The sequence below is a fragment of the Vulpes vulpes genome, chromosome 13, assembly GCF_048418805.1.
Source record: "Vulpes vulpes isolate BD-2025 chromosome 13, VulVul3, whole genome shotgun sequence".
NCBI lineage: Eukaryota > Metazoa > Chordata > Mammalia > Carnivora > Canidae > Vulpes > Vulpes vulpes.
In genome coordinates, this window is record NC_132792.1 from 12,856,494 (window position 1) to 12,874,407 (window position 17,914).

At 43.5% G+C, this 17,914-nt stretch overlaps 1 long non-coding RNA gene across 2 annotated transcripts; it reads right to left on the reverse strand.

Annotated features, from left to right (window-relative positions):
* Positions 1-651: 651 nt before the first annotated feature.
* LOC140595131 (uncharacterized) lies at positions 652-16,827 on the reverse strand. Of its 2 annotated transcripts, none has more exons than XR_011996507.1 (4): positions 16,772-16,827; positions 15,746-15,901; positions 12,680-12,746; positions 652-1,033 (listed from the first exon to the last, which is right to left on the reverse strand). It is a non-coding gene; the product is annotated as an uncharacterized lncRNA (long non-coding RNA). The 2 variants fall into 2 exon arrangements; XR_011996506.1 differs by lacking the exon at positions 652-1,033 and adding an exon at positions 5,248-5,520.
* Between the last annotated feature and the right edge of the window lie 1,087 nt (positions 16,828-17,914).

Genomic DNA, 17,914 nt, shown 5'->3' on the forward strand with positions numbered 1-17,914 from the left:
TTTAACTTTTTCACAGTATAAATAATGTTGCAAGGAAGAAACTCACTAATCTTTGTGCAATTCTTTGATCCTGTCCTTATGGTAATCTTCTAAAAGAGTTCCTTGAGGCCAAGTATTTGTTACAGGGACCAAATTAGCCTAAAAAACTGCTGATCCAAGTCATCTTTGAGAAAAGTGAATTTTCCATGTTCTTAGCACACTCTGTCCCTCCCCATGCCACCTTGCTTTGGCCAGCTCTCCTCCCAGGCCCGGAGCTGGTTATCAGCAGCAAGGCACATGGGGCATAATTTGTTTATGGTCAGATGTGCCATTGCTGGATATTTTGGGGGAGTTTGATTTGAAGGGCTTACCTTAAATTGTATGCCATGTGTCTCTAGGCCATTGGTATGTAATATTTTTAGTCATCAACTGGATTTGCATACTTCTTTACAATTTGCAAATACTTAATCACTCATGATCTCATTGACTGGAGCCAACAGTGATTTTTCTGAGACACAAATCTGACACTTCTACTTCCATGGCTTAAACCCTTTGAAGCATCCATGGCACTCTCAGATTCAAGCCCAAATTCCTTTACATGATTTATAAATCTGTATGGCTGCCATATCAATTAGCTTTTACTGACAAAGAAGAAGAAAAAAACACTCAAAATTCAGTTGATTAAAATAATAGCCATTTATTTAGCTCATGAACTTATGAGTCAGCAATTTGGGCTGGGCTCCGCTGGGCAGTTCTTCTAATGAGCCTTGCTGGGCTCACTCATGCATCTGTGGTCAACTGCAGGTCAGCCAGGCAGCTCTGCATCTGAAGATAGTTGACTAAGAAGACACTGGGAACATTGCCTCTCATTATCCAGCAGGTTATCATGAACTTATAAAACTGTCAGTGTCAGGCTCCAAGAGTAGCAAGAAGCTTTCATGTGCAAGCATTTTTCAAGCTTCTTCTTGCATTTTATTTGCTAATTTCTCATTGGCTGAAGCAAGTCCCATAGGCGATTCAGATTCAATAGTTGAGATGGAAAAATAGATGTCCCCTGTTGATGAAAGGAAAAGAACATTGTGGCCATTTTGAACATCTACCACAACTTCCTTTTCTAGACTCATCTCTTTGTGTCCCTGTTTTCACCTCCACAGACTCTGTTCTAGCCAAAGAGAACTGCTTACAGCTCCCCATCCCGCCTTGTGCTTTTAGGCTTCCAGCCTATGGTTCAGGCTAATGCCTTGACTGCTATGCTTCTCCATTGTTCACCTTGCTCAGTCCAACTGGATCCCATCCTAGATGTTCTTTCCTTCAGGACACCTTCTCTCAACTCCAGACAGGGGTAGGTATTCTTTTTTGGCATTCTCTGTGCTTCCTCTTCCAACACTTACCATGTTCTGTTACAAATGTCTGTCTTCTTGTCCATTTCTCCCATAAGACCACAAGGTACTTGAGAGCAACATTTGTTTACTGTTGTGTACTTGGTATGTTGTGTCAGATAGTGGGAGAACAATAGCCATTCATTGGCCTGCAGATTAACTGCACATGAATGAGTGAAAGAAAACAGGTGAAGGAAAGCCTTTTGCACACCTGTAAGCACCCGACATATCATGTGAGTGGAATCTTTGAGTTGGAGGGGACCTTAGTTATCTTCTCATCTATGTATAAACCCTTGGAACAACATGGTTAAAAATTGCTCCTCAGCCCATCAGACACACCCATAGAGATGAAAAAGTCTCTCCTTCAGCAGAGCTCATTCTATTGCTGAACCGTTTTCAGGCTTGAGACTTTCTCTTTCCAGTTGAATCCAAAACTGTTTTCTACCTGTTGTGCAAGACCTTCCGTCTGAAGACTCAAAGGTAAAGATTACCATGTTTGCCACATATCAGGCCTCCTCACCTGAGATGTAGCAACCATTGCTCTTAGCATGTTCTTACAGCCCTCACCAACCTGCTGGCCCTCCTCTGGGCATGCCCAATGTGTCTCTGCTTCTCTCAGAAAATGACATCTAGCTCTGGACAAGATCTTCCTCTGGGATGGAGAGATGCAATCTCTCTGTAAACCAGTCATCAAGACCGTGGTGGCAGCAGCGAAGTTTAGGAGCGCTGGCAATTGCAGCTCCCATAGAAACAGAACTCAGGTGCAAATCAAAATATTAGGATGACTTTTCTAAAAAGCAAGTTTCATCTGGGACTGGCATGAGGATGACTTGCATCCTTTTTTTTTTTTTCTTTAACCTCTTCTTACCATTTGTATCCAGGTCAAGGACCCCAAAAGCTCAAATTTGTCAGATTTTGAACACATTTCAAAACTGCATTCCAGGATTTCTACTCCTGGTAGAAAGTGGCAAGAGATACTGAGGTGGGTTTCATTATGAACAGATTGTAAGCTTTGGAGTGAAGCAAACAGGGATCAGACAACTTGGTCCAAAATGCAGTAGGTGTGTTCATTAAGGAGGTTTAGACCTCCCCAGGCTATGCTTGGTCTCATCACGTCCAGGTTACTGTTAGGATCACATGCATATTTAGAGTTTGCCGTGTGTCAAGCAGAGCGCATACATGCATTTTATACATTTTAATATGTACCTACCTCTGTGAAGATGGTTCTAGCATTATGTTTGTTTTATAGAAGACAAAATGGAGACCGAGAGCGTTTGTAGAAAGGATGCAGAAAGTCATTTGCTAGACACCACTGAGCTACTAAGGGGAAGCGCTGAGCCATAAACCCAAGCTTCTCTAGCTCCAGATCTAGCATCCAGTGAACACTCTAGCAGTCTTGGCACCTGCATTCCCACCTTGAAAGTCAGAGCAGTGGGTGATTCCTGTCACTAATGGTGCCAGGTAGGAACAGCCCCAGCTCCGTGGTGGTTGTGGGCAGCCCTCCACAGTAAAGGCTTGGCAAAGACTCCACTCAGTACAATACTCCATCAGTCTCTTTGGGGTTTGGCAGCAGTGACCAGTTTTGTTGCTATATTGGCACACTTTCCCAGAAATAGATTAGAAAGCAGGAAAAATTTTTTAAAAACGGGGGTGGGCGGGGGAGAAAACCCACTCTGATGTGTTATTTCGCTAACGGCCTTAACTTTGTAATAAATAAAGACCGCAAATGGGAAGCAAATGCATAAACTGAAAATAAGCTGAGTGAATCACGGCATGCAGTATGTACAGTATATAAATATTCATGTTAAATTACCTTTTACTCCTACTCCACGGTTCTCCTGTGTGCACTTCGGGCTGAGTTGTTTCCGTGGGCCTTAGTTACCGACACAAATGCGTGTGACTTTTGTGAGAGCTCGAGGAGTACCCAAGGACTATTAGCGCAGGCCTGAATAATGTCGGATCCCAGTATAAGCCCCAGAAGCTCAAGCACCCTCTCTGCTTTTGGCAAGAGAACAGTTATCCATCGCCTGGTCTTTCCTAGTCAATGGAAACTGAGCTGAGGGAGAAAATCCTTAATCTTAGCAACAGCAGGATCTGGTATTTTAGCTGCAGAGCTTAAAGGGGGGGAAAAAAAAGCCTTGTTGGAAAGTTCAAATCTAGGTAACCAGTTTATGAAAGAGTCTTTTGTGCGAACTGGAGACGGACTGCATGGGCAAAGAGGAGTGAGGGCCACGCAGGGAGGTGCCCGAGCTTTCAGAGCTTTCTGAGCTGCAGGGTTGGTTCCCTTCCTGCGGGGAGAAGCATGGCTTGGGGCAGGGAGGGGCTGGTACAGACCTTCACAGCACTCCACGGAAAGGCCAACAGGGGGCGTGAGCACACCCCGAAGCTCAGCTGGCTTGGAGGCCAACATTCTTTCCCCTCTTCTGCTCTGGCCTCCCAGTGACCTGGGGGTTAAACTTCAGTCAAGTCCAATGGCCACGATAACACTTATCTTGCTCCTCTGTGCAGTGAGCTGCTTCCCACCAAAGGCAAGATTCTAAGTGTGAGCTATTGGAATTTCCTTACAAGGACACAGAGAGAGGTGCTGCAATCTTACTCCCCAAGCTAACCCAGCTGGTCCCTGCCGAGGAAAGGGAAGTGTGTGGAATGTGCGGTTGTGTGTGTTCATATCATGCTAGGTAAGTGTCTTTACAGAAAAAGGACCCTACACAAATTGTGTTATACGTAATAGCAGGATGACTTTAAAGTGTTAAACCTGGGGCACCTGGGTGGCTCAATCGGTTAAGCAACTGACTCTCAATTTTGGCTCAGGTCAGGATCTCAGAGTCGTAGGATCAAGCCCCGTGTGGGGCTCCACACTTAGTGCAGAATCTGCTTGTCCCTCTCCCTCTACTTCTCCCCCCACACCCCCGCTCATGCACATGCACTCTCTCTCTCTCTCTCAAATAAATTAAATTAAAAAATTTAAAAAATTTGAAAAAAAAAAACCAACAAAGTTTAAACCAAGCTTTCTCCTATGCCTCATGGGCACAGATTCATTACATCAGCATTTCCTTCCCATAAGGGTATATAGTCCATGAAGTTGAAACTTTCCAAGTATAGCTTTAGGTGTTTGTTCTGGTTAATTCAATAAGCACTTCTGGAACACCTATGATGAGGCAGGGGGTCTACCCAGAGCTAGTAACACCAACACAACTAGCGCAGAGAAAAACGAAGACCCCTGAGTCAGACCAGGGTCGGATTCTGGCTCTGCTACTTGGACCTTTGAGACCTTTGGTAAAAACGCTGACATCTCTGATGCTTCAATTTCTTCATCCATAAAGTGTTGGTAACAGTGCCCTGGAGGGTGGATGTGACGATTCAATGAGAGAGCATGTCTGGAACTAAAGCATGTTTGCTGGTCTTACATCTCAGGTGCTACCTGCATGGAGGGCATAGCCCAACAGGGAGCCTGTGGGCAGAACAGAGCATCTCGGTGAGTGAGGCCTTGAATGGTATGTGAACATGATTCTAGGGAAAGGTAAACACAGAAACTAGAGACACAAGTTGATGGTGTGGGGTGTGAGAAGGGCAGCCTTCCAGATGGAGGATCAGCAGGAGCAAGTGGAAGGAGGCTGAAACCTGCAAAGCTGTGTCAATCCATGGCACTTGAATATAGCAAGAGTGGGAAATATTTCCATTTTCAGTCGGTGTTAGAGAATCTTTGTGAAGTATCTCTGGATCCTTCTTATTGGGGCACTTATTGGTGTTTAAAATAAAATATTTTTAAAATTCAAAAAATTAAAAGTTGAATAAATACTGTAATTAATTAATATACATTAATTAATATAACAATATAATTAATATAACTTTTTTTTACATAAAATAGATTTCGAGAGAGAGAGCCATGTATTGAGTGCCCACAGCTCTTTTGCACTCATGATTTCCTTTCATGTACTCCAAATAACTTCACAGGAAAAATATTGTTATCCCACCTTAACAAATGGGGAAACTGAGGCTCAGAGAGGTGACATGGCTGATCCAAGTTCACACCATTGGTAAGAGGGGTTAGCACCCCACCTTGACTAATGAACTTCGGTTATCGGCAGTCGGAGAGCAGGCTCCCTTCCCCATGCAAAAGACTCATGTGTTTTCTGTATATTTGTTCATCTGTGGAATACTCCTGTGAGGCAAGACACAGAATTCAGAGCAATCTAGGCACCAGACTGGTTCATCATGCTGATACTGAAAGTTAAGGAAGAAGGCCCATGCAGCAGTCTGTTAATACTGAGATTGGGGATGGACCTATCTCCAGGAGTCAGCCTCCTTGATGATGAGAGCTCATGTCATCGTCATACATCCTGCACACACTGCACTTTGGGAAGCTGAATGCCCCCTTTCCTGCCTCTCCATAACCCAAACAGCCCTTATTCTTTTGAGAACCATTACTTTAGTGATCAGTAGCTTAAGTCACATTTTCTTTATAATAGCACATTCCCATGCAACCTGAAATGGCAAAGAGAAGATGACAGGAGTGCAGGAAGTGGGATGGGTTCGAGGAAGTATTTGAGCATTCCTCAGGACAAGAGAAACAACACTCAATTTTCTTTTTATACCAAAGGAAGCACAAACTCATCATTACCTGGGCATGGGCGGGGACCATATGCATAACCTCTGGTATTCCAATTAGGCCCTGTATCATGTGCTTAGCCCTAAAGCATTGCCAATTCTTTTACATGTGAGCTAGAAAACAGAAATACTAATTGTCATGGTTAAATTTCCTTAAATACTCAGTGCCAGGAACTGTGCCCCTAGGGTCAACAAGCCCTTAAGGTCATTGCATTATGTAATCAGCTCCGCTGCACTATGAAATTTGTGCTGGATATTTTCCACTTGCCCTCCACCGCCGTCCACACCCTCTTCCCCTTTGCCTCTTGGTACAGCTTGTACCACCCGCTCTCTTGCCTCTAGATTCTCCTTGAGTTAGACCAACAGGCAGCCTCAAGAGAGTAGGGTTCTGGAGAAAGGAAGGAAAGGAGGTCAGGCTCTCTCTCGGTGAGGCCATTTCTGGTAGACTAAGATCTTAGCTTTTCTCAGAGGCTGTTTCTAAGCACCTCTTCCCTCTTTGGGTTCCTGTCACTTGTCTCTTCCCTCTTTCCTATTGGCTGTGTGTAGCCACAGCTCTGTGCTATGAACCGGAGTTACCTCACTACGTGGTGTGGCTTCCTAAACCACTTCCACACATTTACAGTTTCTCTTTATAAAGAAGACCTGTTTAGCTGCGCCGGGGTGGCTCAGCTGGTTAAGCATCTGCCTACGGCTCAGGCTACGATCTCAGGGTCCTGGGATCGAGGCCCACATGGGACTCCCTGCTCAATGGGGAGTCTTCTTCTCCCTCTCCCTCTGCCTCTGCTCCTCTGTGCCCCTGCCCCACTTGTGTTTTTTCTCCTAAATAATAAATAAAATCTTTAAATACAAAAACAACAACAACAACCCTGTGTGAATGACCCTAACCTGAGTACAGCCTCTATTTCCTGTCAGAATTCTGACATAGATACTATTATCACATCAATTTTATAGATAGTTTTTAGAAAACTAAAGCATAAGACCAACTGGGAATCCTAGAGATGCAGCCTTGTGTACCACCTCAAGGGAATGTGTGGTGGGCAAAATGAGACGGTGCAGACGGTTTGCACTGTGTCAACCTCTTTATCAGGCCAAGAGCTTACCCAAAAGAAAGCAGGCCAAAAAAAAGACATCCTCACCAGGCTTGCTGCGCCTGCATACTGGACTTTCTCAATGATATCGGGGCAGAAAACACCTGATGGTGCAGAGAGGCTGGGAGGAGCCATCAGACACATTTAAATCCTGGTTGGGAATCATATTCCAGACCCACCATCAGCCTTTCTCTAATGGCCCTGGTTGAGCCAAGAGAGGGTCCCATTGGGGCCAATCGACTAGGACAGGCTATGGTTGATTCTTTATTCCAAAAGAAAAATCAGGGCTACATTTGACCCCCAAAATCTAATTCATTCACTAGACCCTAAGAGAATTCATAGCCAGAACTAAAGACGCCACTTGCATCCGAGCAGGACTGACCTCAGCATGCTAGTTTCTGCCTTCCACCTCAGGAAGCTGAATAATCTTTATTTAATTCTGCAACACTGAACCTCTCTCTGCAGAGTGTGGAATTTATCATCTCAGGCCTCAGATTAAGTGAAAAGAATTTTTTAGCTAAAATAGTTACGTAGATGCATTTCCATAAATCATTTTACCATAAATTCGGAAGACGTCTACTTCCTCTGCCTAAAGAAGAAAGATTTTAAGCGAGGATTCTCACCAATGCCTTTTTCTAAGTAGTTCTGTTATCTCTTGTGCCTATCTTGGGACTCACTGTACTGAATTATGTTGACAGGTCATCTCCTGCACTGGAAAGTGAGGTCCTTATAGGAAGCTCCTATGCCCCCTTCATCTCCTCATCTCTGACCCAACACAATGCACTGCATACAGCAGGCATTCAATACATATTACAGGAGGAACACACTTGGATGCCCTCAGAACAACCTGTGAGGGCTGCTGTCAGAGTGTGTTATGCAATTATATATTGACTCATCAGCCTCATCCACAAAGAGAGACACCATCTTTTACTTAATTTTATACTTCCCATGTTTGGAATATCATGACTACTCAAAATATATTTTGTAGGAAAAAAAGAGATAGAGGACACAGCAAGCAAGAAATAAAGCTTCCTTGTCTTGGCCCCTTTGTATTATGTGGAGATAGACAACAATTTGGGTTGGTCTCAGAGGATTATACCTACTGTTTACCCCTTATAGAGAGAATAATGGAACAGAAGGGTCTGAAAAGTAGGATGCTAGTGGGGCTGGTCACAAGGGTAACAGCCTCTTTCCTCACCCAAGTCAACTCCTAGTTATTCCTCAGACCTCAGGTCAAGTGCCCCTTCCTATAGGAAACCACCCTTAGCTCTCCTATCACAGTCATGCTGTTTTCCCCCAGGACACTTCATTCTGTATGTAACTGTATATTCATTAGTGTGATCTCTTTGGTGAGTGTGTGACCCTCTTGAAAGTTCCATCAGTTGCATCTGTTTTGTTCATTATTCTATTCCCAGTACCAAGTGTGACATCTTTTAATTAGGTGTTCAATATATCAGTGCTGAATGAATGAATGATCAAATAAACAAAATGTCACTCTATGCTCAACTCATATTGGACCATATTTTCTCATTCCTGGTCTAATATTCTTCCTCTTAATACCAGCCATTTTAAACACTGTCTTTTATCTGTATGCAGGAATTTAGGCCTTCTGTGAACCCAAACATTCTGACCCACTCTCACATCTGTTTACCTGGGGGCTGTCCCTGGAGGTGGCCTACCCAACATCTTGGCTGTCTCATAGAAGAAAGCTGTAAACTCTAAACTCTAAATGTGTGTTTGTTTCTAAACCAGTGGTTCTTAAACACTTTAAACACTGTAGAAGACTTCTTTTAAAATCTACATCCCACAAATTGTATTATATCCAAACAATGGAATATTATTCAGTGATAACAAGAATTTAGCTCTCAAGCCATGAAAAGAAATGGAAGAAACTTAAGTGCATATTGGTAAGTATAAGCAGCCAATCTAAAAGCCTATATATTGTATAATTGCAATTATATGACATAGGGAAAACTATGGGGACAGTAAAAAGCTCAGTGGTTTCCAAGGAGTTCAGAGAGGGCTGAATAGATGGAGCTCAGGGCATTTTTCAGACAGTAAAACTATTCTCTCTGACACTATAATGTACATACATAGCGTTATGGGTTTGTCAAAACTCATAAAATGTACAAGGAGTGAACCCTAATTTAAACTATGGACTTTAGTAATAATGTATCAGTATTAGCTCATCATTTGTAATAAATGTACCACACTAAGGCAAAATGTTAATAAAAGAGAAAACTGGGGGGTGGAGAGGAAAGGGGATATATGGAAACACTGTAATTTCTGCTCCATGTTCCTGTAAATCCAAAACTGCTCTAAAAAGTCTATTAGTTTTTTTAAAAATCTGCATCCTAGCTGGTCACTCGATGTATAAAATATACAAATAGATAGATTCTAACTGAAGTAGGAGTGCAAGCCTTCCCATTTCCTAGCCACAAACTCATCTCACACCTCACTTTCCCCCTTGTGGGTCCCTCAGATGCCACTATGGAAAAATCTCTATTGCACTTACATGAAACCTTCCCTTGCTTTGCCTACCACATGCCCCCCCCCCCCAGCTCCTATCCCCACCCCTAGCACCACAAGTATGCCCTAAGTAGTCTGAACTGACTCTTTGCTCTGTAGCTCAATCTATTTCTCTGTAGCCCATTGTTATTTTAGAAAGGCAGGTGGTCTCCTTGTGGCTTCTCATGGACCTTAGCACAATTTGCCTGATTGAAATGATGCTCTTCTCACTTTGGTTTTCCCATCACATTGTCTGAGAAATCCCAGTTTGGATCCAGCCATCTCCCATATATGTCTATCCAGGACCCATGGGTATGGGAGACCATGGAAGAGTACAGACGTGGATTTTGAACTGGGTATATGTGAAATCAGACCACTTTCATATTCCAAAGTCACAGCCAAGACTCCTCAACAGTCCTAGTTATAAACACACCCCAGTTGCTAACAAAGAATCCAAAGGAAAACTCAACAACCCCTTGAAGGCAAACCAGAACTTGTTAACTAAAAGTGGTGACACCACAATTACTGGCAAATGTTTTCTGGGCAGAAGGGGAGTCTGTGAAATGCCGCAGGGCACCGAGACAGTTAGGAGCCAGTTCCACCAATTAATGGAGTGCTTCTGAGTAGCAGTTGTGTCTCAGAGTTTCTGAAATAAGCCCTGGCTGTACCAGCTAAGGCCCCTGGAAATGGGGGAGCAAACTCACTCCCCCCAGCAGCAGGGAAGCAAGAAGCATAGCATCGCCATGGCTACCCAGTAGAGCTTGCCTCAAAGCCTTTCAGGAATCTCTGCTATTTGTGGAAACTGGACTGCATTCTCCAAGGACCAGCATTCCTACACTCCATGGTTGCTTCTCTTTACTTTCCCCTCACTCCAATTAAAAAGGCAAGAATGGGTCCATATACTCCACTCAAGCTGGGGACCCTCAATGACATTCACCTGGAATGCCCCCATCCGAGGCCATGCATAGCAGAGGCAGCCCCAGCAATTTTCATTCCCATATATTCACAAGTCATAATGTGAAAAGTCATTAGCATAATCCTGAATTCCTAACGGGATTGAAGGGAAAAAAATAGATCCTTATTGATGTGACCAATGTGCCAATTAAGGACCGAGGTCTTTCTTCTTTTGCTTTTCTGTGTTGTCATCTCAACACAATCTCAGGGGTCAGTGAGTGACAAGACAATGTAATTGCTATTGTATATTTGCCACAAAGAACACCGTTAGAAACCTTCCCACTGGGGCCAGCAGCGGTGGATATTAGTCTGTATTTTTTCAAATAAAATAGGGGAAATGTGTAGGTTAGTTTAGTGTTTTTGGAAAACAATAGAAATTCAAGCCAAGCTTAAATTCTTATTAAAACCGACCCTCCCAATCAGCTAACAAGACAAAAAACATCTACAAGAGAGTCGATGAGATTTTCTTTTCAAAATGTCTCCAATGTCTGTGCCCATATATTTGTCTTTTCTAGCCAGTGTATCTCCATTATTCCAGAAGATATATGACTTTATTTTTAGGGTAGTGTCTCCAAAATTGCTCTTTCTGCAACCCCTGCCCAAATACACACTTCTAGTGGGAACTGCTAATAGTGCCAATAGAGGCATCCTAATTGCTTTGCTGCAGGATAGGCATCTCATCGAAAGCATCTCACTAACAACAACAACAACAAAAAAAAAAAAAAAAAAAAAAAAAGAAAGCATCTCACTGAAAGCATCTCACCAAAAGCACACCAGAATTTAGCACATGAAGAAGCCTAGATTACCCTGCTGGAGACAAGCAGTGCAGCCAATAGCCAGCACCACTTGCTGGGCATAAAAGGAAGACCATCATGGATCATCTGGCCCCAGTTATGCTCCATGAGGGATACCAGAGATAAGCAGAAGAACCATCAAGTTGAGCCCAGCCCAAAATGATGGTGCAGAGTTATGAGCAAAAGGAAGGTGGTTGTTTATTTCACCAAGTCTTGGAGTGATTTGTTGTTCTACAATAAATAACTTGTAGGTCCCTGGGTCCTGCTACTATATAAAGAAGGTGACAGTAGAACAAGAGACTGTGTAGAAAGAAGAACCCAGCTGTCCCAGCCATCTGGCTAAGGTCATGGATGCAACACTAAGCCTAGAGAATGCCGCATGGAGCATAGGTGAGTCTCCCACAGGAGTTGCCAATCCACAGATTCATAAGCAAATAGATGTTTGTTTAAACTTAAGCTTTAAAAAACACTGAGTTTAAAAAAAAAAAAAAACCACTGAGTTTTGCAGTGGCTTGTTATTCAGCAAAAGCTAACTCTTCTTTCTTGAAGCCACTTATTTTTGTCTTTCTCCTGAAGCCACTGTCTCCTGGATTTTGCCTAATCTGCTGTGCAAGATTGTTCAGTGCACTTCTAATGTCCAGTCACTCCTCCTCCCTTGACTGAAAAATCTTGTGCAGGGGGGCAACGTTCCACCCCTAAATGCTCTGTCCATCTCCCTGGCAGCTAGATGTGGTCATGTGACACAGTGGAAGCCTTTAAGGAGAACATAACAATTGAGAAGGCAGACCATATCGCTTTCCACCACTTTCCACCTTCCTTACTAGAATGCAGGTATGATGACTGGCACCACGGCAGCTCTTTTGAGACACTGGGTTCTCAAAAAAGAACATAAAAATGAATCACAAAGGTACCAGACCTGATTTTGGTGAGCTGCTAAAGCAATACTGGTGACCTTCTAACTACAGAATTGTTGTACTGGAAAAACAGAAAATTGGTTTCAAGACACCTGTCTAAAGTGAGATGCTGGGATCCCTGGGTGGCGCAGTGGTTTGGCACCTGCCTTCGGCCCAGGGCGCGATCCTGGAGACCCGGGATCGAATCCCACATCGGGCTCCCAGTGCATGGAGCCTGCTTCTCCCTCTGCCTATGTCTCTGCCTCTCTCTCTCTCTCTCTGTGTGGCTATCATAAATAAATAAAAATTTTAAAAAATAATAAAATAAAATAAATAAAGTGAGATGCTTTCTCACATAGCCCAATTCAATCTCAAGAGAAATGAGTTAGATTTCTGTCACTTGTGACTGGAAGAGTCCTGATCAGGGATTTGGTCTTTCCCCTGGGGAGTTTTGGGGTCACTTCTGCATATCATACCTTAAGATGCACTGCTCCCCTTTCCCTCTGGCTCATGTGTAAACACAAAGGCATTTTCCTCTTTTACCTTAAAATAGATAAAAACAGGTAGATATTTTCAGAAAGCATTTCATTAAAACCCAAAGCAAATAATTACAAGAAATATAAGTAGCATGAAATTGCCCTGTTCCCAACACATTTGATCCTAAAATCACCAATGAAGCTTTATGTGCCCCTACTGTATGCTCTTTAGGACAGTGGTTCTCTTGGGGAGTCACCAAACCAGAAGCATCAGCATTACCTGAGAACTTCTTAGAGATGCAAATTTCCAGGCCCCACTCCAAACCTACTGAATCCAAAGCTCTGGGGGTGAGGCTAGCAATAAGTGTTTGAATAACCCCTTCAGGTGATTCTGATGTAGTCAGTGTTTGAGAGCCACTACCTTATCATAATATTTGTTATTATAATAAGACTATAAGTTTCAGCTTCCTTTAGATGGAATTGGGTAAAGCCTAGGGTTCAAATCAAAGAGACATGGTGTCATGTTGTGATTTTGCCATATTAGCTGTGACATCTAGGGCCACATCTGATTAACCCCTATTTTCCTGTGGTCTTCATTTCATTCACAGGTAAAAGGCAATAATACTTTTTAGGATCATTTAAGATTAAATGAGACCTGTAAAATGCCTACCCAACAATCTGGCCTATGGCAGTAATTAAATAAAGTCAGCTAACTCTCTTTACTCTCTCTCTCTCTTTTTTTTTTTTTAACTCTCTTTTTTAAAAAAGTCTGCATCTTTGTTCCGTGGCCACAGCTTAGTCCAGTAACAAATATTTGGTACATGCTGCTGAATTACTTTCAAAAAAAAAAAAAAGTTCCCTAAGTCCAGTTCAAATCTCCCAATACTTCTAAATACAGCCCCTTCAGCCAGGTGTCAAGATAAAGAGTTCACTTTATTTCTTAACTGATTTGTTAGAATGACTGGCACTTGTCACGCCCCAGTGGTCTGGCCTTTACCGGCTGAGGCTGAGGAACTGCCACCCCCTTGGGCATTTCCATCCTCCTCACCGCCAGGGGCCTTCGTTCAGTCTACTTCTTTCCCAGGAACCCCAAATGACCTTTAACCATATCATAAATACTTTGAGTTAATCACATTCAGAAATAATCGTCTGCTCTGAGGAACCTATTCAGAAACAGCCGAGTGTAGGACAGACACTTGGCCATAGCTTTTTGTTTGTTTAAGTTTCCTGTTTTGAGGAAGGAATCTATACCCATGATTAAAAGATTCAAAGATAATAAAAGAGGATATTATGCAAAGTTATTCTCTTTTGTATCCCTGGCATTTAGATCTCTACCCAGAGGCAACTGTGCTTACCAGCTTTTTGGATAAAGTTTTAGAAACAGTCTATATATGGAAAAATCATGGAAAAAACAATATATATATATATATATATATATATATATAGTGACATACATACATATACATACACATATACACACATACACACACACACACATAAAATCTTGTTTTCCACAAAATGTAATGTATAATATACACTGTGTGCCCCAAGAATATGGAAATCATGGGCAGAGGGAGACTGATTAATAAGAGACCTTTATAATCTTCAAAGTCCTATATGGGGAAGCTGGAGAGTTTGTATGGTATCATCTGCAACATAGAAGAATCTTATTCTATGTCTCTTGTGTCTCTGGCTTCAGACAGACACTCTCTTGATGGCTGTATCCATGTGTGCATAAGTGTGCACATATGTGTGCCTTACTCTGCAAACACACAGACAGGACCATGCACATCTTTTGGGATCACTGTTCTCTATTACACCAGCTTGGTCACTCACCAATCCTAGATTGGACTTCCAGGCCCTGGGATGAACTGCCTCTAGAAGGCTCTGTGCCACTGACTGGCTCCCTGTTCACTTTTTTCACACTGGCGAAACAACATTCAGTTTACTGGGGACTCACACTTGACATTGCCCAGTCTGCCTGACTGCACACCTCCTCCTGTGCTCTGGACACCCACTGACAAGCAGCTGATGGGATCTTAATCGGTCTCTCCCCCTATTTTACAGATGGGAAAAATGGGACCAGGCCCAGGCCCAGGGAAATCCCTAAAGGAACATGGATAGTGATATACCCTGGAATCAAGACTCTGAGATCAGCTTGGGCAAAGAAAGGTTGGTTGCCTAATAGTAGTGAGTTCTAATCCTGGCTTCACTACGTGAGACCTGTGTTTTCTTGCTTCTAGAGTCTCCAGTGGAAGATTTGTGAGATAATAATAATTAGATATAGAATCATTAGTATTATAAAACAAATATATGGAAAACACCAAACAATGTATACTACAAAATAATAATTTTCCAAATTTTAGGCTTCGACATTTCTTAGGGGTTCACCCTCCGAGCTCTAGCTTGCTTTCTTATTTCTGTAAGCATTATTCAAATATATAGAGTAACTCCTGCATGTGGGATACAAAGATGATCAAGACAGTGCCTTTGTCCTCGAGAAGTGGAAGGGGTGGCAGAGACAGCCAGCAAGTTCCTGCAGCTTAGTGAAGGCTTCTTTCCATGGAGGTGTGATGAGGAAAGCTAGGAACACAGGACACTTACCTACCTGCCATTGACAGCATAAAGGGCAGAGCCAGTGCTTGTGTGTGTCTGCTGGACCAAGGCCAAGTGTGGTGTGAAATGGGAACATCTATTTCCAGCCATATTTCCTCAATCATGCCCACGGATCCCACAGAGCTATTCAATGCCACCCCAGCATCTCTCAGGGATTTTCCAAATACTATAGCCAGCACTGTGGCCACTTTCATTTCTGGGCTTCCAGATGCACAGAAATACAAGAGTGTCCTTCCTCTGCAACCAGATGTCCTTCCACCTTTCACACTCAGGCCCCAGCGTGACCTCTAGATGAAGTCTCTAGAGAAATAAGCCTCTCAGGATAATTTGTCAAGCGCGCAGTTCGGCAGCAGGGCCGGGAATCTTTCCTGACTTCTGCAGATAGGAGCTTACATCACAGCATGAAATTTGTTTGCCCTTATCTTAGCACACAAGAACAAATTATCCCACCCTTGTTATAAATCCAGCAGCCCTGCATCTGTGAGCAGGTTTCCACGTAAATCTCCAGCAAACGCTACTTGGCTGACTGTTCATTTTGTTTGCTGCCTTTTCCTGGCCCCGGCTCACGGAACAGTTCGTCTCACCAGTGGACACGCTGGTTTTCATCTGTAGAGATAACAGGAGAAAGAAAGAGAGCATCCAAGAGTCACAGCTGCCCCAGAAACCCCACCACCCGCAGCAGAGCGTGTATCCCCTCTCCTGGCTGAACTGTGGTGGCTCCACGGGCCAGAAAGATCCACCAAGCTACAGTGAGATCTGCCCTCAACAACTTGGGAGGCCAAAACTTACCAGCCTGCAAGGCCCCCTTGCAGACTCGCTCTGTTTGGGATGGTTAGTAAGAACAGGTGGTCCTCAGTGGGGTGAGGAAGCTGTCCCAATGGGCTTTAAAAGGCCTCAGCAGCCATTTAAATCATGTGAGTCCAGCAGGGAAAGGGGAGCCCTCCATGCAGCTAACAGATCACACCATCAAAGGAAACATCCTTGGCCTGAATGCCTAGACCTCAAAGACAATAGGATGGCTTAGGAAGCCCCTCAAAAATTTTTTTTTAATCATTAACAATCACAATAGCTATAGTGCAGGACTCCATGGGGTTCGGGGCTGGGTGCCCTTGAGTGTAATCCTCTGGCCTTAGCCCCCTGGATAGATCACCTGGCAGTGCTCACAGTAGCCCAGAGGTGGGGTTGGGGGTGGGGGTAGGGGGTGGCCTTGTTGTGAAAACTAGAGACTGGAAGCACAGAAAGGTTGAGATGGGTCACACAGAAGTAAGAGATAAGAGCTTGATTAAAACAGGCGGTCAGACTTCAGAGCCTATGTTCTAAGACAGTGCTTCCTATGCACTAAGATGCCCCAGAATCACCCGGTGACCTTGCTTCCATGCAGATTCTGATGCAGCAGGTGGAAGCGGGGGCCCAGATCCTGCATAGCCAACAAGCTCAGCTCCCAGGTGAGGCCTATGCTGCCCAGTCAGACCACACCTGGAGGAGGGGCCATCTGACGCAGCGCTATGTAGTGGAGTGGGAGCACCTCTGTCCATCCATCTACTCTTCGTTACCTGTCCACAGAGAAAGCAGAACAAAAACTGGGAGCAAGCCGCTGGAAATTTTATGACTATTTGACAGGTTATCATATCTGCTAAGTCTAGTACCAAAGGTATGGCTTGTATGTCACTTTATTTTTGACTTCATCCTCCTAGTAATTTCTATGTTATTTGACAAAGGTGCACAAAAAGTTAGAAATTAGAAACCAAACCAGGAAACCAAACCAACAGACTTGTCCTTTCCCATGGATAATTTGGAAATCACTTCTTGAAATTACTACCCTGTACTGATTCCCTAATAGACGGAGGAGTCTAGGGCCATGGGGCGTATGTGTGTCTGTCCCTTTCTACAGGGAATTCCACTTCCTATTAGGCTCCATTTTCTTGTGGTTTGGGGGCAGTCCTGGTATATGTAGCCCCCATATGCAGAGGAAAACTGCCATTCATAAAAGCCTCAAGTAATGTGAATTCTGTTCTGTCCCTTCCTGGTTTTGGAACCTATGCCAAGTCACTCAGCCTCTCTGAGGGTCCTTTGCTTCCTCTGTAGCATAAAGTCCACCCTCTGGGTGGCAACAAGGGATAAAATGCTGTAATGCATGCACAACATCTGGAACCGATCACTAGCAATCAATAAAGAGCAGGAACAATCATTATTAGGGGGAGAAAAAAGCTGCAAGAAATAAATTCATATCAGGCATCCTTTGACTCCATCAGCATTTTTGAGAAAATGCTCCTGACACTTTGCTAGGCACTGGGAAGGCAAGATGCTACATTTCTCTCAGCAAAATTAATTTATTTTCAACTTAGAACATTTGGTGCCCAATTTCTCACAAAAGTCTCCAACGACAGTGAAATTTTAATCCTAACCGCTAGGCAAGAACAGCGCCCCAAGGCATTGCAAGATGTCTGATCATCAAGCAAAAATGTAATTATTTCCATTCTGCTCCAGAAACTTCGGCAGGTAGGTGAACTAACACAGTTTCGAAAGATTTTCAATAACAAGGAAGGAAACAAGGCAGGTTTTATTTAACCTTCAGTTAAGCAGAAATCCAGCTAACTAGAAGATGGTCAAGGTGGAGTT